Source organism: Rattus norvegicus, chromosome 15 (assembly GCF_021556685.1).
Source record: "Rattus norvegicus strain SHRSP/BbbUtx chromosome 15, alternate assembly SHRSP_T2T, whole genome shotgun sequence".
Lineage (NCBI taxonomy): Eukaryota > Metazoa > Chordata > Mammalia > Rodentia > Muridae > Rattus > Rattus norvegicus.
In genome coordinates, this window is record NC_141548.1 from 64050634 (window position 1) to 64073292 (window position 22659).

Consider the following 22659-nt stretch of genomic DNA (forward strand, 5'->3'; position numbering starts at 1 on the left):
GAATTCCTAGCAGTGGGAGTAGATTTCATCTGCAGTGACTTGATATGAGGGTTTGTTCCTAGCCTTATTGTGATTTGTTATTCCATGATCTGATGATATCCCTGGGCAGCCTGCTCTTTTTCTTATTGGGGGGAGAAAAGGAGTGAACAGTGGGACAGAGTAAGTGTAAGGGGCAAGGGGGGAGGGGTACATAAAACTGCTTTTAGAATTCAGCAGATATAAACAATTTTTTAATAAAAGACTGCAAACCTCAAATTAGATTTTCAAACTTCAAAAGCAAAGATAAATATTTGTTTTTTATGGTTGTATTTTATTAATTAATTTAATTTATTTAATTACTGTACCTCCCTCCTCTCCCTGAGATCCTCCTCCCCTGCTACCTACTCTCTCTCCCTTTCTCAAAAAACAAACAAAAAACAAAAAACAAAAACCAACAACAAAAACAACAAGAACAAAAAAAAAAAAAAAACCTGAATGCCGCCCATGGATATCAATCAGTCTTGGCATACCAAGCTGCAGTGAACTAGGTTCCCCTTCTCTTATTGAGGCTAGGCCAGGTCAATAACAGGCTCCCTCTAATGGCACGGGTCTCATGTTAGATCATTCGTTGACTGGCCATTCCCTCAATTTCTGTTCCACCTGCTCCATCTGTTCTGTACCCTTGTGGATCTAGCACGCAGGGCAAATAGTGTGTTGAATGTTTTGTTCCTAGGCTGGTGTCCCAATTACTACATTTGAAGTCTTGCCTGTTTAGGAGAGATGGCATGGCCGTTTCAGGTTCCTTATCCCTCATTACTTGGAGTCTTAGATTCCTGCCTCATAGATTCCTCGAAGGTTTCCGCTGACACTGGCTTCTAGCTCTTCCAGGAAATGTTTCCCAGTCTAACATAAAACTGGAGAATCCTTTAGATAATAGGGAGGGATGCAAAATGTAAGATCTATTGACTAAAGGATTCTCCAGTTTTACATTGTCAAAGAAAGTAAAATCACCAGTAATGTCCTATATAACATTGTAGTGCAGTGTAGAACAGTCACAGCAGCATGATGCTATTTTCTTAACTTGTAAAATATAGTTAATTTTATCTTTCTTATTGGAATGTTACAAATAGTGATCAATACATGACACTGTATGTACTTCGTTTGCTATCTCTTAAAACATAATGATAATCTTAAAACCTTTCATATATGAACTACCTACGAATCTGACATTGTAAAATTGAATAACTACTTACTGTGTTTATATGTTATTTTTCTGACTGTAAGTTTAAATAAGTGAATTGGTACTGTATTTATTGTGTTACGATTCTACTTTTTTGGGATGTTAGACTATAATATTGATGTTCATTTTCAAAGGTGGTACTTGTGAAATATCTAAATAAAGAAAAGAAAATCTCTTTTGAACAAAAGTCAACTTTTGAACTTCTCAACTCTAAAGACTCTTATATATTAAGAAATTGAACAAAATTATTTATAAAGGGTGTGATGGGGTAGAAAATAATTGATATGTATTTCTTTAAGTGGATGCATTTATATTAAGCACTTAGAACAGTAGTCCGCAGAAACTATTACAACAACATAAATAAAACTTAATTCAACCAGAACATTTGATTAAGGACCATTTCAGCTTCACTCAGCATGCTAAATAATCAAGTTCTAGCATTAGTTTGATATAAGCAGAATTTCAGACTAATTCATGCAATAAATTTCAGTCCTAGTTTATTATTTTAAAATCTGTATAACCATTCTCAAATATCACTCAATTATGGCATAGACAATAACTGTTTTCAATTTGTAATATATGAATAAAAGAATAAAGATGGTGAATAAGAGACAATAATATTAACATCTGTAAGGTAGGGGTTGAAATTTATACTTATAATCATAGTATATATCAAACTTTTATATTTACACCATGTGTGGGGCATTTTTCTTTTGAAAGTCATTAGCTGAACCTCTGTGAGCATTAGTTCTACTGAGTAAATAAATCCAACAAGACCCATATCCTAGACTCTTCAATCTTTCATGAATAAGATTTTATAAGCAGTGCCTATGTTTTGAGATGTGTTGAAAAAAGCACTATCATAAAACAATTATTAAATAGATTCTGTAAGAGAATATTTTAACTCTTTTTTTTTTTTTTTTTGGTTCTTTTTTTCGGAGCTGGGGACCGCACCCAGGGCCTTGCGCTTCCTAGGCAAGCGCTCTTCCACTGAGCTAAATCCCCAACCCCCTTAACTCTTTCATTGGACAACTATCTAATAGTCCTTGGTTTCTACAAATGTTAAATATGTGCCTGTAGTTTCACAGTGAGCTGAACAAAACAATCTGTTCCAAAAAACGCTAACATAATTTTTGCAAGTATTAAAGAATGTTTGGAAATAAGGCTCATGGTTACCATGAGAATACTTTCAGACTTGGATTTGATTTCTAACACATTCTTGATGGCTCACAGATATCTGTAACTCTAGTTTGAGGGGATACAGTGCCTTCTGCCCACGTGGTCAATGTACATCCATAGTACACTGACATGTGTGTAAGTAAACACTAATAAAATGAAAAAAATATTTTAAAAAAGAACCATTTAAAAATAGGCTAAAAATATTATCAATTTTAATAGAATCTATAGAAATAATTCTCAGAAAGTTTATTTTTATTGTTTGTGTTTTAGAAATAATAATTTTTGTTATGTGTAATAAAAGAAAAGACTATACAAAACACATTTGTCATATTTATGTATGCTTGTATGTGTACATACCCACAAGTGCTACTACACATGTGGGTGAATTAGAGGGAAAACTTTTGAAAATCTATGAGTTTCATGCATTACAATACAGTTATTACGAGGAGAAATGACCAGATTTTCCTATAAACTCACTCAGAGCCAAATAACGTATTCTTTACTTCAATTTATTATGGTTCCATATATTTTTGTGAAAGGATCACCACGTGAATATCAGAAGTCAACTTGTGGGTGTCACTGCTACCATGTGGTTCCAAAAATTAAGCTCATATAGTCAGTGTTGGTGACAGAATTCTTTCCATACTCAACCATCTCATGCCTGTAGGAGCCACTGCTACTAAACCTCATAGACATCCTCCCAGAGACAATGCTAAACCTCATAGGACAGCTCCCAAAGTCCTCGGATATCAATTGGGATTGTAAAAGGAATTTAATTCAAAATAAAAGTCTGATGTTTTGTTTTTTTATTTGATTACATAGTAGAATATCTGTGCATTCCCAATTTCTAAAACAATTAATATAGCTCAAAAATTATTTTGGCAGAGGCTGATAGTAGAGCAAGATGTTGATAACTCACATATTTTAAGTTGAGTAAATGTTTTTATTGTTGGTGTTTCAGTTAATATATTACTGTAGATTGATATAATTTTAAGTGTATTAAATGGCTATAGATAGAATCAATTTGTAGTAGAATTCATAAAAACTTTACTCATTAAACATGCATCTTTGTAATATACTATTTCAAGGCACACAGCATAATATGCTCAGAGGAAAGCCTTGAAAATAAATTCAATCAAGACAACAATAGTATTCTGTTTTGCAAATCAAATACAAATTATTATCTTTGCCATAATATGCTTTTTATTACATACATTTATTAATAATTTTACCTCCATTAGTAAGAAATGAACAGTGTGGTTTAATTTGACAGCTTTCTCTAATTTCAATTTCAAATTCTCTCAAACCACAAATAAATATTTTTAGTAACTTTACTCTTTTATAAAAAACATTATTTAGCATCCATTACATCACTTGCTGTAAATTAAGTAGAAAAAAGAGTAACAAACGATGCCCTTATGGAACTAAAAATAGTCCTAGTGTAAAAATTAAACATAGACCATAAATAAACAAATTATCAGCTGTAACATGTTTTAGAAACATGTCACCATATACCTATGATTATCCCCAATTCAAACTACATCTTTTTCTAGTTTGTTAAATGACAATTTTAGAATATCTAAAGAAGAAACATTGTACTTGAAAGATGTACAAGAAACAAAGCTCATTCCTGTCTCTCATAAAATTATTCTATGAATATTTGTATCACAATTAATTCATAGACACTTTAGTTTCTGTCTTTAGTAAAAGAAAAGGCAGACTAGATTGTGAGAGGTCTTCTGACATGAATAATAATTAATAATAATAACAATATGGTTCAAATATTTTCAACATTTCTCTAAAGGATGAATATCAAATGTTTTAGGCTTTGTAATCTGATTTAAGTACTAAATTCTACCCTTGTAAATATAACCATAGACTGTACTTAAAATAGTGAATATGGCTGAGGTTTAATAAAGGTTTATTTATATAAACAGGCAAAAGACCTAGTTTTCTCTAGGTTCATATTTCAGTGACCATTGATATGTATTAGATAGTTCCCTATTTTAATCTATTTTTTAAAAACATGTGCATTACTTATATAGTCAACAAAATTTTGTTGATTTCCCTTCTAACCATTCTGCTAAGGTTCCAGGATGACTCCTGCTTCTTACTGGAGTGGTTTACAAATAGGACTAAGACTCAATTTGAATAACAGTCTCAGAATCTCAGCACTACAGATTATTCTGTATGAACTCTGGCATGTGGCCACAGAAAGCTGCAATCCTCTTCCAGTGTTAATATAAAGTTTAGAACTTAATATTCTTAAAATATCATTTACATAAGCAGTAGAAAGTGGTGATTCAGGCCTTGGAAAATAATAAGCACTTATTAACACAAATCCAGATTTTCTATAGAATTATAAGACTTTTTGAAACTTATCTGACTTCCTTGGGGAATTATGTCTATAATTTATTACTCACAAAAATATAAAAAAATGTAGATATAGCAGTAGCTTTTATGAAACTAGAGGTTAAAATAATGTCAGTACTTATTTTTTTTCTTTTTCTAATAGGTGTAAATAGAGTTCAGTAAGGAAAAATATGTAATGCAACCCCATGCTCTTAGAGTGTATTCAAACCAAGTGTGATCTTTGTGTATTTTTCTGATAAATTTCTATTCTTTTGAATTTATGTTAACATATCTTCTTTAAAAAACATTTTCTGAAAAAGAAAAATTTCAAAGGTCATATTCTTGAAATATCACTTCACAAAATGCTGTTATTGAATGAAGTTGAAATCATTGGTAATTAGAATTTGCAGAGGAAGAAGGAAATGAATTGTACTAGAAAGGTGTACATTTTCATAAGGAAGAGTTTGGATGATTTTTATATTAAACAAGGATGAAAGATAGTTTGGAATTAGAGCCTAATACAGAGGTGGATGTTCACAATCAACCATGGGACTGACCAATTGAGGAGTTAGAGAAAGGACTACAGGAAATGAAGGGGTTTGCAACCCCATAGGAAGAACAACAATATCAACCAACCAGGCACCCCAGAGCTCCCAGACACTAAACCAACAACCAAAAAATACACATGAAGGGACCCATGGCTCCAGCCACATATGTAGCAGAGGTTGGCATCAATAGGAGGAGAGGCCCTTACTCCTCTGAGAACTCGATGCTCCTGTGTAGGAGAATGCTAGGGGGAGGGACTCAGTAATGTGTGGGTGGGAGGGGGAGCATCATTATAGAAGCAGGGGGGGATGGGATAGAGGGGTTCTGAATGCGAAACTGGGAAAGGGGATAACATTTGAAATGTAAATACATAAAATATCCAATAAAAATAAAAATAAAAAAGGAATAAAAAATTTAAAGCATGGAATCTTTTTATCTTTTCAATGTATTTTTACCCCAGCAACATCATCTGAATGAAGTAACAAACATGGTTATTATACCAGGGTAATGTGGTGGGAGTGGGTACATGGGAGGGCGAGCACCCTCATAAAAGTAGGGGTCAGGGGCATGGGAGAGAGGGAAACCAGGAAAGGAGATATCATTTGAAATATAAATACATACATAAACTATTAAGTAAAAATAAGATAAATAAATAAAAAGTGGACATTTCAGTTATTTGATGTAATGGAAAGCTAGGCTGATTCCATGACAGACTTCAAGTTGGCAGTGAAGTAAACTATGCTTGAGAACTGAGCAAGTCCAGGCAGACCTAGGCAAGTCAATTACTAATAGAAAAACCCCCAAGCTCCAGCCTTTATCCCTTGTTAATGGTTACAGGATGCCTAGCGATAGAGTGAGATTAAGTTCATTGAACCTGGAATTCCAGTGTGCTTTAAACTTGCAAGCTCACTTGATGGTCTCTCTATCTTGGTAGTGGGAGACCCCAGCATGCTGGACTTCTGCAGAATAAACACTCTTTTCCCTTTCATACTATTGGAGTCTGGAATATCATTCTTTGGAGAATCATGAATCCTCACAGTTGACATTTCCTTTATTTGAAGTATTAGAAAAGTGAATTTCTGTGGCTGGCTGGATGCTCAGCTATTAAGTACACTGACTGCTATTTCAGAGGACATAAGTTCAATTCCCAGCACTACATGGCGACTCACTACTTTCTATAACTGTTTCTGATGTCCTGTTCTGGTGAGCAGATGAACATGCAGGAAAAGCCCCCATAAACCTAAAATATATAAATCAAAAAATGAGTTGACTTGAAGAAAAAAGAAAGTGGGTTTCTGGAGGGGAAACCTGGAAAGGGGATAACATTTGAAAAGCAAATTTAAAAAAATCTAATAAAATAAAAAAATGTTAAAATAAGAAGAAAAAATTCTGATAAAATAGTTTGTGTGTAAATTTCTAGTGTTTTTCCTGGTGAAGAATAACTAACAAAACCACAATGCTACATTTCGTTAGAAAAATGTATGTGTAAATAGCAGAAGAGTGAGGGAACCATTATTAATGCTGACATGTGTAGGAATGGTTATTAAAGGTCCCCAAGATAGCCAAGGGAGGTTAAATTGGTAATAAGGGTTGGTCATTAAGAAGCACAAGATATAGAATGTAATGTAAATACTCCTAACTTCTTTTGATAATGGAAAATAATCATCCAATTTCTTTTAATGGTATCATCATATAACAAACTAAAGACTGTCTAGAGAAATGTCATTGTTTTAAATTTTGTTTTGGTTCTCATACTTCTGTAAATCACAGTGCATGGTATTTACACTCTGGAGTGCGTATGGATACTATCCAGTAGCACAGAGCAGGATGCTTCAACATTTTCTTAAGTGAGCCCCTTGTAGATTGAGATCAGTGTCCTTTCCACTCAAGAAGAACATAAACCTTGTTTAGCCGCAAGACAAACTGCAAACTATCACCATGGTCCAGTATACCCACTCATGTTACATTCCAACATGCAGCTAGGAAAGTACTTTTCTTTATTTCTGTCTCTTTTAAATGCCCATTCAATTTAACACTCAGCAGTAAAGCTTAGTCACTGGAAAACAGAAGATTAGTTGAGACAGAAATATTAACCAATGACTTCTTGAATCACTTCAAAATATTTTAATATAAATATTGCACATTACTAGAAAAATCTATATCAACATATATTTAATGTAGTATTAATTATATATAATAAATATCATCGATATTATATATAAATACTATATATTAAATAATCTATATTATATTGTATAGTAATAATGTATAATATATAACATTTTTATATACTATATAAAATTCATATAATTTTTAATGGCCTAACGATGTTTATAGAATTTCTAGTGCATGTACTTATATTATCAAGTATGATTTTTAAATATATAATGCAAGATAACAAAATGCTAAAGGAAAAATTTGTGGAAATAAATTGGATCTATAAAGATGTTGTCTCCTTTCAATAATAGAGAAGCTGGCCTGTAATATACATTAAGTTAGAGAAATTCACTTTTTCCCACTTCTAAACTGCCAGAAATCTTTATATCTTACCCCTATATTTATTTTGAAAGGTTACTCTGAAAAAACAAATTTTTTCCAATCATATTCCTATCTACTCTGTTTTTCTGCCACCACAATATGGCTAGGAGGCTTCTTATTTCCATGAAGAAAATAAAGAAACATAAAGATAACTACTTTTTGAATATCAACTTTTTAACAAAATTGTCTTCTGTCAACTTACTAACAAATTCTGTCTTTCACTAAAGTGTTCCACTAAAATGGTGTTTTTGTATATTATATAACAGATTTTATGCATGGTTTAATTAAGTTATTTTTTATCATCTTTATTTTTGCCCATGTTACAGGAAACATTTTTCAGTGTTTGTATTTTAAATATTCAGTGTATTGTGGCATCACTCTACTGCTAAGTAAAAGTATTCCTTCAATTTGTCCTATGTGCCATGCCAAATTTTGTCATGGCGGTTAACTGTCTTTGAGAAAATCTGTTCTCAGAGTATGTCAAATTTACAATTACTCTCTAATTATTTTAAAATAGTCACAGCAAAAAAGAAAGCCAATCATGATATACCAAATCCTCATAACTCGTCAATGCTGTCCAATAACACAGATTAAAATGATGATTGTTTAAAAAGAGCATGGGAAAAACCCATCACAACATCTTTGCTTTTATGTTACCAAATGCAACATCCAATGAGGCAAAACACTTAAGGAACTATGGCAGGATTTTGAGGAAGCAAATATTATATAGAAAGACATGTATAGAGAATAATGCAGAAAAATGAAAGATGGAAAGGTAGACACAATGAGTAGGATATGAGGTGAGGACATAGGCAATTGAATAGAATTCTGAAGGATAAGCAAACAGCTAGTTGAGAATTCAATTGGAGTTGATGTTTCAATCTGCAATCCAAAAATTAACCCTACATAGAGTTCTTAGCTAGTTAAGTGATAATAGTCTTTTTCTCAAATCTTTATTTCTTTAGAAACGACCCAGTTATGAAGGAGTATATGCTTTATTTTCAATTTTTTACTTCAATTCTAATATATCTAAAACAAATTTTCACATGACAACTTAATTGTTATTTGATCAAATCTGTCTACCACAACTTAGGTTGACAAGTAAAATAAAATACCTAAGCAACAGAAATGTAAAGAACAGACAAAAATGAAGAAATAATTGGCTATTTACATAACTATCAAGAAAGGAGACGAGATCGATTTACAACCCTAACCTGTGTGCTCCTAAACTGAAGACAGACACCAGAAAGTCATGCTAGACTATGGAGTTATTTTCCTAGTCAGTCTGTGTTGGATAGTAACATATTGTCTCAAGTAAGTAACAAGGAATAAAAAAAAAGAAAAAAATTTGAAATCGACCAATAATGCTAGGCATGCAAGGAACAAGAATGAGAATGTGGCTACTCCTGGATATAGTTGAAAAGTTTTTACTGTAGATCTGAGGTTGAGCAGAACCATAGAGGCACCCATACTGAACCAGACAACCAGGTTGAATCATGCTATGAGAGGCAAGAGAGGGTGGGTAGAAGTAGAGAGGAAGAGAAGAGAGGGACCAAAGGAGCATACAAGAAACAAAGAGAAAGTGGGGATGTTGGCTTTTGTCTAAATGACAGATTATTGGAAAGGGAATTTCTTGGGATCTAAAACACTCAAAATATTGTTTAAGTTACAAAGAATATTTACACTACATAAGATGGTTTTATCCTTAATAAATATTTCCATTCGTAAATGGGTAGAAGTCAAACAGATTAACACTTCTTAAGGAATATGAATCTATCAATGCAGTCATCTAATGTATTAATAAGAATATTTCACATGTAGATACATTCTCCACTTTGTAAAGAAAATCACTAATAACAACAGTAACAGAAGTCTCCTTGCATGGATGGAGTTTGCCTTCAGGTAATTAGAGTAAGGCAATTCCCTTCCTGGTTTATCCATCCTACAGGAAACCTCCAGGACTCAAACTTATTCAAATTCATCTCAGCAGCTCTACTCAGTCACACTCCAGGGTATTACTTTAACAGGATCTAAATCTCAGCACTTTAATGACAGCTCAAGCAATTAACATCTCCTAAAGGGAATCTAAATGCAAACAGCTTATGCAAACCAATATCCCTGAAGGAGAGTTTAAGCACCTAACCCCTAAGGAACAACTTATGCAAACAAGTTTCAGGAGTTTACCCTTAATAAACATTTGTTCAAATACATGCCCTCGAGCACACTCTGAAGTCTAACATTTTACACAAACACACACACACACACACACACACACACACACACACACGCTCACACCTTTCTTGGCACATAGCCATACTTACCACGTGGAACATTATTGATGCATCGTTGCCAAGGTACTTTATCAATAAGTATCCTATATTTTATTAAATTCAGTAAAAGTGGCAAATCAAGAGACAAAATAAATTATCAAAATATTTTATGGATTTCACCTTTCGTTACATATCTGTTGCTAAAATAAAATTTCTGAGTATTCTGGTGACTGAGAAGTTCAAGAATTGATAAAGGCTTTGGCACATTGTAGGAGAAATAAAAGAATAAGTTGTCTTTAGCATTAAAAGAAGATAAAATAAAAAGACTCTGTCAGTTTTAACAACCCATTCCCACTGACCCTAATCCAGATCTAGAAGATTACAAACCTATTTATTCCTGTAAGGGTTGACCCAGTCCAGTCTTCTAAGTGGGAAATTAAGAACCTAGAATTTCCCAAAAGACCCATTTCAACACACTGTAAAAATAGCAAACTCAGCACTTTCATAGCAGAGGAAACACATGTATACCTTAACGGTATTTATCAAACTATTAGTTTAATATTTTATATTGACTTTGTTTGCAATGGTAAACATTTATGAAAAGAATTTATTGTACCGTTTGTTTGTTTGTTTTGTATTTGCTCTCTGCTTGTTGGGTCTCTTGGAGGGCCGCTATGCTAGGTTCCTGAATGTGTAAGCACACCATAGCATCAGTAATAATGTCAGGTCTTGTATTATTGTACAACATTTAATAACACTTTTAGCTTTCTTTGATGTAGCAGAGGATGGCATTATTTGGCATCAATAGGAGGAGAAGCCCTTGGTCCTGTGAAGGCTCCTTTCCCCAGGGTAGGGGAATGCCAGGGAGCTGAGTTGGGAATGGGAGAATCTTCATAGAAGAACGGAAAGAGGATCCAGATAGAGGGGAAAAGGGGTAACATTTAAAATGTAAATACATAAAATATCCAATAAGAAAAGAATGTGATACCTTTACACAATGAAATATTAAGAAAAATCAAGTCACGTGTACAAATGTAAATAGACAGGACAGGAAACAATCAGTGTGAGGGAGGTAACCCAGACCCAGAAACAATATGTCACACATTTCTTCTCATTTCTGAATTTGAATCTTTGGATAATTTTCTCATTTCCAAAACTATTTCAGGGTACAAAACAAAAAAGTTCTAAACTAACATGACCTTTTAAGGCCCTTTGTAAAGGCACAAAGATTTTTGTCATTTTAAAGTTAAAGATGATTTAAAAAATGTGCTAATAAGACTAGTTTACCTTTCTTGAAATAAAGTTTCTTATATTGGATGTGTTAATATTGATGAATTACTTCAGAAGGTTTTTTTCTAATAAGAAGAGATGTTCCATTTGCTTTTTTATATTGTCTGGGTAAATATATATATATATATATATATATTTCAGTGAATTGATTACCATATGGAATGTTGTGGGAGATTCTTCAAAACCCTTGTTCTCCACGACAAATTTCCATTTACTAGAGTCTTTGTGGTACTTTACTTAATATTAAATGACAAAAAAATTATTCTCAATGACAATTGTCATTACTTTAATAACCATTAACTTGGTTAAAATATTGCTTCTTTAATTTTAATCATCTATTGCTAATGATTTCAATTGGAAATCATATCCCTTATCATAGAATTTCTATTAATATTGAGTAAGTTAAGGTTATATCTAAGACATTTTAAACATCTCCTTGATATTAATATATTATTGGTTTATTCTTATGTGAGTTTGGCATATTTACTATTATGTAAAAATTACATTTCATATCTGATGGGTTTGTTCACATATGTATAGTTCTAAAAATTAAAAGTGATATTCATTAAAAAAAGAAGTGAAAAATAATAGGCAGATGTGGTCAGAGATGACTTTATTCCTGGTACTGAGGAGGCAGAGGCAGAAGGATCTAAGTGAGTTCAAGTAGGAGCCTGGTTTAGCAAGAGAGTACCAGGACATCCAGGGTTACACAGAGAAACGTGTCTCAAAATCAGAACTATAACAGCAACAAAAATGTAAATTCAAAGGTATAAATTAAATACGCATTTGCTTTACAAAATGCTATAGTTTTAAGAGAGAAAATCAGAAGACAATACTGCATAGTTTTTGATTAATCAATGATTAATCAATCTTTCACAGACTTTCAGTTGTCTTATAATTAGCGCATCTGTAGTTGACATACTGAGTCCTTTCTGGTTAGCACAACACATCTACAGTTTGCAGAAGAGTCATTTTCATTTAGTTATGGGGTTGAGAGAAAAAGACCCAATGAAAGCAAATTCCGAAAAATGTTTAAAATTGCTTCATGATATAATGGTACAGAGCTTTTGACTTAAATTTGATGAAATAAATTAGATCCTACTCAGTTCTGTCTATTTCTTTTCTAGTGAAAGTTTATTGACATTCAGTATTCATATGTATCCTAGCACATCATGCTTTTGTACATAGATGTACATGATATAGAGATAGTCATACAAATAGATTCATGTATATGTGTAGATAAGTACATTATAGATATGTGTGCATTTATACAATACAGAAAAATCTGTATGTCTAAGTCTATGTAACATTAAGTGCATATATATGTCTCTATGTGTACATATAGATAACTTTAAAAAGAATTTCATATATTAGACAATTAAAATAATAATAAAAAGTAAATCAAACTGGTTATGAGACACAATCCTATTTTTTCTAGACTTTCTAATTAAAAAAAAAAGAATATATAATATGTAACGTGTAACATGTAATGTATAACATGTAACAAGTACCACAAAAATATAATTCATAATTAATATATAATAAATATATGATATTAAATGTTACATATTACATTTTGCATGTTACATATGTATATTTCATATTGAGTGATGTGTTATATGTAATGTATATTGTATAATGTGAAATATTCTATATGCAATAGATGATAATATATGATGCATAATACACAGAAATATTAGGAGTACTTTTTTATAGTTCCCATCAATTTTAATTTGTTTGAAAATGATGTCTTCAGAAAAATTTTTTTGAATACAATTTTTCCTAATTTGACAATTTTGCTTAGGTAATATGATCATAGATTGTGATTTTATTTCTAAAGTTATATTGATAAGTATTCACAAATTTTACATTATATAACATAATCCTATTTAGAACTCAGTAATCATATGTAATACACAAATTAATTTTTATGGTCAGTGACTTATTAAGAAGTTCAACTCGTTAACAGTAACATCATCTACTTAAGACATTTTTATTCACTAAAGCAAAAACCTTGATATCTTTTTAAATAACATTCTTCGTTCAACCTCCTTTTGCTTTAATGTGTCAAGTGTCTTGGGCTGGGGGTGTAGTGCATTCCAGGTATTTATGGCTTGGCATTTTGTGCAATTTTAAAGAATCCTTGCATGTTTAACCTTTCAGTGCTTCCTAAATTTTTGTTTGAGTATGGTCTTTCACTGTGGTGGAAAGTCACTACATAGTTTGACAATCTGCCCAATAAGCTTCCAGAAAGGGATCTGCCTATCTCTGATCATTATTTATCTACTGTCAAAATTACACATTTGTACTGTGTCTTACTTTTTATATAATTTCATGCTACCTAAATTCAGATCTCAAAATTGTGAGTCAAGCGCTCTACCTACAGAACCACCTCCCTAGACGTGCTCCTGATTTCCTAAAATTGATAGCCTGTGGATAGCACAATTCCATGGGCCCTTCATCAATTGGAAGAGCGACTTGACTCCATGGTTGGCTCTACATCGTAGGTAAGACTCACAGGTATGTATCAGATAATGCTTTTAGAAAGTTTTAGAAAGTGAAAGAAAAGAGTACTTTCCCATCTGCTCTTTCTCATATACAAGAATCATATCACTTGACTGTTCACTGATTTTTAGAAAAAGATAGAAAGAAGACATAAATGACCAGCCAACACATTTCTTAAGAGACTTTTAAAAGGAGAAAGAAATAAAGTAGGAACTTTTCATTTTCTAACAACAAGCCCCCATGGGTAAGAGATCTATAATTCACAAATGGCACCTTTTAAAATGAGTTATATACAGGTGTATTCTATTATTGAAATAAAAGAGAAAGCTTTCAGAATTATGGAAGATTTATATTTGTTCTTTGTACGTTAAGTCTGTTTCAATTCCTTCCAACCTATCTCTTCCTGGAGTTATATACTTATTGATTTGGACTGAGTGTTTTTTTTTGGCAGGATGATCTTATTGAGGGAAGAGATTTCAAAATACTGCACCAGAATTTGTCACAATATTTTTTGTCTTCTGTATTGCTAACAGAATATAATATTAGATCAGAAGTTGACTCCTAATAGAATTAAAATAACTTGATTGTAGTACAATTCATCTAGTACAATGACATAAACATCGTACTATATTAGCTTGTTGTTTAAAAAATATAATAATACCCACCATTTCTCTTTCATGCTGTGTAGAATTAATGTTTCTAATACCTATTTCCTAACTTTCTGTCTGTACCCATCTCTATTTTTAAAATTATCTCATAATTAATATATAACTTGTTAAAAAGCATTCTCATTTTCTGTTTGCTTATTTAACTCTGTCCTCTAAACTTTCAGTTTGAGCTCTAGAATTTTAATCTCCTGGTTTTAAGGCTTTAAACTCTCCTTTAAGAACAAAGCTGACAAGACACATGGAATAGTATTGGATATTGAGCAAGACACAGTACTCAGGAGAGCTCTCAGAATGAATTACCTAACTAGCTCCTCAGTATGACATGTTATGCTGTTGAAATATGTTTGCATCCTTGTTGTTTTAAACTCTTTACAGTGAAGTTAGACCTTGTTGTCAGAGCTATGTTTAAATATGTATTATCTACTTCTGAGATTCAGTTTTATATAATAGGCAGGTGAGAGGCTAGTCCAAGTAAAAAGAACTTAATATTTTAGGAAAAGCTTTTCATTTAAATGTGTCTACATTAAACAACTTGTATATTTATCTGGTAGAATATAAGAGCAAATCCCTTCGAAGACTGAATAAATAGTTTTGTAATATTTGGTAATCAGCACTGATTGGTAAGACTTGTGAACTTTAATACCATCTTTGTATGAGCTTTCTTTTGGTCCATTATGACTTCTTTTTCTTAAACACAATAATCTTTTTCTATTATACCTATATGACTTAATATAAAGTTAATCTTTGGTTTTCTGTGCAAAAGTTAAGACCTGGAATGGAATAAGAACTATTCAGAGTTGAGACCACCTCCGTGATGAATACTTGGCTCCATTAGGAATAAAGGTAGAGCTATTTGATGTGTAATTGGTTCTCTTTTCCTTAATATACATTTAAAATTATGGAACAATCCATTTTTCTGGGCTAATAATAAATTGAGAGAGCATGTTTTGGGGATTTCTAATGCTTGGACTTCTTCTCAGAGGGAATAGTATCTGTTATAAATGGAAAAAGAAAATCAAAGGAGATTTTTGATAGTTAAGCTTAGTTTTTGGAAAATTATGAGATGGATATGAAACGAATGTTATGATGATGATGAAAATTCCAAGGGACAGAGTAAAACACAGTGTTCTGTTTAGGAGTATGAAAGAACATGGGAGTAAGAGGGTGATGTGTTTAATTTTAAATTCAACTTTTATATTTCCATACAAAAGGCAGAAATATGACTTTTGTGGCCCGTTCCCTCCTCCAAAATGAAGCACTTACTACGTGTGTTTGAAGACTCTGGCTCTGAACAAAAATAAAAACATTTGTAATTTATTTACCTATGTTCACAATGGCATTATTCCTGATAAAAAAAGTCCAAAACTAGATATCCCTCCACTGAAGAAACAATAAAATGTGGTGCATTCACATAATGGAATATTACTTAGCTGTTAAGGAAAAATGACATAATAAAATTTTCAAGAGATAGTCAATGGAGACCCAGAAAGATAAATAGGATATATATTCATTTAAAAATAGATGATAGCTGTTAAATAGGAGATAATCATGTTATAATCCACAAATCCAGAAACGTTAGTTAAATTGCAGAAGTTCAGGGGGAACCCATGAAAGTCCTAGAGAAGGGGAAATTGAACAGATTTTGTTGTTGGGCTGGGGTCAATGGTGATAGAAATATCAGGGATTAGTGGGGGAGGGGTAGGAGGGATGAAGGAACAAAGTACAGGAAGAGACCACTGACTGACAGTGTTGGGCATTTAGGGAGTGATGTCTGATTGTAGGAACCAGAGAGACCAAGGACAATGGAAAAACTCCAGTTCATAGAATCATCTAAGCAGGGACCACAGGGTCTCAGAGACTGAAGCATCAACCTCAGAGCCTTCATGGCTTAAATATGACATCTATTTCTGGCAATCTCACTGGTAGAAGGAAATCTGTGTGGTCTAACATTAAATTTTCTGTAATAATTAAAAGTACAAAAAGAATCTAAGGTAGACATGATAAAATGAGTGGTGGAATAACCAAAATTAGGAACAGGTATTAATTTGTATAGGATCCTCCACCCTACACAAAGAACAAAATGTAACTAACCAATGGTAAACATGAAGGAAAACGTAATATTCAGGGAAGATGATACTAATTGATTGTCCAACTAAATGTTCACTCATGAAAACACTAAAACACATGTAAACACACACACACACGTATCTGTGTTGGTTGTAGTAGTTTGAATATGATTGGTCCATGGGAAGTGCTACTATTAGGAGGTATGGCCTTATCAACAGAGGTAGTCTTGTAGGAAGTAGCCTTGTAGGAGGAAATGTGTCACTGTGGGAAGTGAGGGTTGAGGTCTCCTCTTATGCTCAGGATCCTCGCAGTGTGGAATGAAACCCTCCTCTTAGATGCCTTAGGAAAGGAATCCTCTTCTGGCTGCATTTGGATGAAGATGTCAAATTCTCGGTTCCTTCTCCAGCACCATGGTTTCCTAGATGCTGCCATGCTTCTTGCTGTAATGATAATAAACTGAACATCTGAGAGCATAAGTTAGCCACAACTAAATGTTGTCTTTTATAAAAATTGCTTTGGGGGGACTGCAAGCTGGTACAACCACTCTGGAAATCAGTCTGGCTGTTTCTCAGGAAATTGGACATAGTACTACCTGAGTGTCAGCTATACCACTCCTGGGAATATTCCCAAAAGTTGCTCCAACATATATCAATGACACATGCTCCTCTATGTTCATAGCAGCCTTATTTATAATAGCCAGAACCTGGAAAGAACCCAGATGTCTCTCTACAGAATAATGGATACAGAAAATGTGTAATATTTACACATTGGATTATTATTCAGCTATTTAAAACAATGACTTCATGAAATTCACAGGCAAATGGATGCAACTAGAAAATAACCTGAGTGAGGTAACCCAGTTACAAAAGAATACAGATGGTATGTACTCACTGATAAGTTGATATTAGCCCAAAAGCTCAAATATCCACGATACAACTCACAGACCATATGAAGCTCAAGAAGAGGGAAAACCAAAGTATGGATGCTTCAGTTCTACTTAGAAGGGGAAACAAATAATCATGGGAGGTAGAAGGCAGATGGGATTTGGAAGGGAGAAAGAAGGGGAAGGGGAAATGGGGTAAGATCAGGTATGGGAGGAGAGAGGTGAGAAGGACACAAGATCAGGAAATGGAATGAAAGTGTGTAGCAGTGGGGAATGGGGAACTGGGGAGAGCCAATAGAAAATCCCATATGCTAGGAAAGCAAGGTTCTCCCAAGACCTAACAGGAATTAGGTTCGCTGAAATACACAACAAATGGAGAGAGAACCTGTAGAGAATATGTCCAGAGGTTAGGCACAGACCTCAGTTGAGGGTTGTGGCCACCCACTCATCTCAAAAATATTAACCCAGAACTACGCCTATCTAAAGGAAATGCAGGGACAAAGTGTGGAGCAGAGACTGAAGGAAAGGTCATTCAGAGACTGCTCCACCTAAGGATCCATCCCATCTGAAGAAACCAAACCCAGACACTATTGCTGATGCCTGGAAGTACAAGCTGACAGGAGTCTGGTATAGCTGTCCCCTAAGAGCCTCTGACAGAGCCTGACGAATACAGATGGTGATGCCCACAGCCAACCATCTACTGAGCAGAGGGACCCCAATGGAGGAGTTAGGGGAAGGACTGAAGGGGCTGAAAGTGTTTGCAACATCATAGGAAGAACAATAATATCAACCAACCAGACACCCAGCCCGCCAGAGCTCCCAGACACTAAACCACCAACCAAATACTACACATATAGGGACCCATGACTCCAGATGCATATGTAGCAGAAGTTTGTGTTATCTGGCATCAATGGAAAGGGAGACCCTTGGTCCTGTCATGGTCTGAATGACCCAGTGTAGGGGAATGCTATGGAGGTGAGGTGAGAGTGGGTGAGTGGGTTGGGGAGTACCCTCAGAGAAGCACTGGAGAGGGAGGATGGCTTAGAAGGTTTTTGGAGGGGAAACAAGGAAGGTGGATAACATTTGAAATGTAAATAAATAAAATCACCAAATAAATATAAATAAATAAATAAATAAATAGTAGAGAAGATGCTCTCAAGGCTTTATTACTTCATTTTTTTAAAAAAGGTAAATAGCATGTTTAATTTACTTCATTAATAGATATTTATTAAATTAGTATGAATATGGTCTAAGAAAAAATAGAGTCGTGTTGGACATGATGTCCCCTCACAGCAATACAAACCCTAACACAACTAACATTATGTAGACTAAACATATTTTATGTACCTAGACATACTTGCACACACACACACACACACACACACACACACACACACACACACATATGTACACAGAGCAAATGGAGGTCACACATCTGTAGATTAAATGCAACTGAATGTGCACTTGCTCCATTTAAACATACTCTGTTATGAACAAAATTAAATGCAGAAAAATAAAAAAAATGGACTTTCAAATTTTTTCTTGTGTGTGTGTATTCAAACATATCTCAAAAGAACAAAAATTGTTTTGATAATATTAAAGAATTAGTTTTGGAAGGGGATTTCTTTTTTTTTTTTCTTTTAGGCTTAGAATGATCTCCTTAGTGTGGCATTCAGTGTCAGCCATATGAAGGGGCTTTGTCTCTGCAACTTTTGGTTCCTGTTCAACAGTGCCTTTATATCTAAACACAAACAAACAAATCGTGGTCTGCTCATCTTGAAACCACTGCATCTGCCTAATTATAATGAATGATCCTATATTTTAATATTAATTCATGCAATAAGTTCATACTCTAAATTTATAAGTTTTTTTCCCTATCTTCAAATTTTTTGTATTTGATAAAAACATTTATGATAGTACCATCAAAAGTATAATTTGAACCAAAGTTCATTTGACTATATATAAAGATGTTATGGAATATGTGTTTGTCTGTGTTTGTGTGCATGACATAAATATGTTACAAGAATACGAAGGATACTGTGGTCTTAAATAAATACATTGTATGCTTAGGGTATTATGAAAATTACAATCCAATAAAGACTATTACTGATTTTTAGTATAATGTATACAAAGTAGCTATTATAAACACACACACACACACACACACACACACACACAAACACAGAGTGTTTCATAGTTCAGTAATTTGACATTTAGAAAGAGGTTTCCTTCAAACATAATATTCTATTTGTATGACATACTTTGTTTTTCTCATTGGTTTCATCTTTCATGAAATTAATGATTAGCCCTAATTCACTCTCATAGATGTCATTCTTTTAAAATAAGAAATTTACTTTCATCATAGATAAACTTCATTCATTATAACAAAATAATTACTTTATAAGTCAAGTTTATCATAGCAACAGCATCAGTTTCTTAAGGATTTATTTGTCTTTGCAAACAGAGAGCAGGGTCCCATTGCTGAACACAACATCCACAGAACTGATTGAACATGGAGAATTAGAGTTTCTGCCTGTATAGAAACTTCACCTATCTTTGATATGGCATGGTACTCTGCTTTCTCAAAATAGACATGTAAACAACAACTCAGGCATGAAATCTTTGACATGTAATCTGTTCTGCCTGCAAGATATAGTAGGGTAATGATGACTCTCAGTTTAGTATTTTTATGGGACTCCTGAGTGTGAGAAAACGTGGGTCTCTGATTTTTTTGACTGTTCATGAGACTCTCATCTGGCCATTAGTTGTCTTTTTCAAATTCAAAATGATGTTTTATTTTCCTTTATCTCATTATATTTATTTTGCTATGCTTTATTGTTATTCCTTTTCATGCTGAAAATTTATAAACATTGTATTGCAAATAACTCTAGCAAAGCAGTGGTATAAATTACAAATTTCAAAACATAGAGGTAACACACGGGTGAACACAATTGTTTTCTATGCTTTGTCTCATTGTCAGTGCTTAAAGGAGTGTATTGTTATATGTATTGTACGAAATAGTTCTGATGGTGTTTTGATACATTTCACTATTTGTATGTTTGTTATACATAAAAGACAGTGTGCACATATTGACTTCTTAGTTCAGTATTAATTACATACAAGTAGTAGTATACATATACGTTAAAAGCCAATTAAATTCAAATACATCTCTATGTTTTAATGACAGTAGCCATCAGGATAAAAGCTAATGCTTTAATTCATCACTATTAAAAACATCTTGTTGTTCATTGACTGAAAGCTAACCTTTTCTTTGATGTGTACATCTCAGTCTCAAAACAATACTCTGTTATTTGCCTTCTTATTAAATATTCATATTCCATTTAAAGGGTACTTGTTGATAACTGTTGAGATTAGCCCATATTAAATAACTCATGGAAATACAGAAGCTGCCAATGAATCTATTTCCTTTAAATTAAATATTTTTCTGTGACCTAGGTGTGTGTCCAATATTTTCTCCGCATGTACAACAGATTGCATCTAGTTTTAAATCAACATGTTAGAATAAATGATAGTATTTTTATATTTATATACAATTTCTAGCAAAATCTGCCATTGTATTAGAAAGTCTAATATTTTCAAATATATGGTTTACCATATTTATATAGCGTGTGCATTCATTTGCTCTGTGTCGCAATGGAGACAAGTTCATACAGGTAGCTTAAGTTTTATTGTAATATGAGGGGCAAAATAATAACCCAACATAGTGAAAATAAGAACATAAAAGGAATGTAGTAATGATAGGGATTAATAAGTTTGCTAACTAGGTATCAGTACCTCCATCTGGTATACCTGAAACATGCCATCACTCACTAGAAAAGGGAAACTTCATGGCAGGTAACTTTGCTCAAAAAAATTCTTTTAACAAAATTAACACATTATGTAGAGATACATTGGACTTTACAGTCTTTTGTTCCTCTCCTTTTCTGAGTGGTTCACTGTAACATACTTTATAATGAGGTGGCACCCTTAGGACCTAAATATGCCTTTGGATATGCAGATTCATGTTGCCAGAAAGTGATATAATTGCTTCCCAAGAAGAGTGTGCAAATCAAAATATTTTTTTTTAATGACAGTATTACTAGAGGCTGAAAATTGAAATTTCTTTATCATGGCAGTACCTTTGGTAATCAGAATATTCTTGTGACAGGGGCAAAATTAATTGTGATGGCTTAGAGTAAGAGACTGTTCTATAATGCTGGCCCAGAAGGCCTCATAATAGAAGGTAACTTACTTTAGTGCTCAGGATCCTTCCACCTCTAAGTAATTAGTTGTAAATGTTTCTGCTTTCTGAAGCAGCTTGGTGTTCACAAGCACAGATATGTTAGTATAGGTTAATTTATAATTAATAAAATCAATTTATTCTGAAGACTAAATAAGCTAATTTTGTTAAAGTTATGAGTTATTTTATGAATTCACGAATGTAGCAAAACTAAATTAAGAATAATCAATGATATCTATATTATTGTATATTCTTTTGTTTTTGGTTATTTTGCTGTTTCAATGTACTATTTCAAATTATTTATTATATTTTATATTGTGTGTTTATGACAGTGTATTTTTACATGCCTAGTGACTCCACAGGGGAATTGAGCCAGTTCAAGCCAAATTACACTACATTAAAGGCATGTTTATTGAGAAGCTGCTCTGGGAAGGAGGGGGAGGAGGAGGAGTGTGGGGTTCACTCTACCCAAGGATTAAGGCCAGGGATGTCCCCATGGGGAAAGGGAGTAGAAGAGAAAGAAAGAGAGAAAGGGAATGCACACAGAAAAAGAGAAGAGAGACCAAAATGCCTGCATTACATAGGGTGAGCCTCTGAATTGCACAACCCCTGGGCTGGAAAGTTCAAGGACAGGGACAGGGTATGTCAGGTAGAGACTGAGGGATGCTAGGAAAATATCGAGGTCCCATAAAATATGCACCTCAGTATCTTGTCCAGGGGTCCAAAAACAAACACCTAGGTTCCCTTGTAAACTAAAAGTGATTTCAATTTCTCTGAAGATTCATTTATAGGTAATGGTAGGTCACCAGTATGGATATTGCGACCTGGACCAAGGTCCTCTGGAAAAGCAGTAAGCTCTCTTCAGCACTGAGCCATGTTCTCAGTCCAGTCATTTATGATTT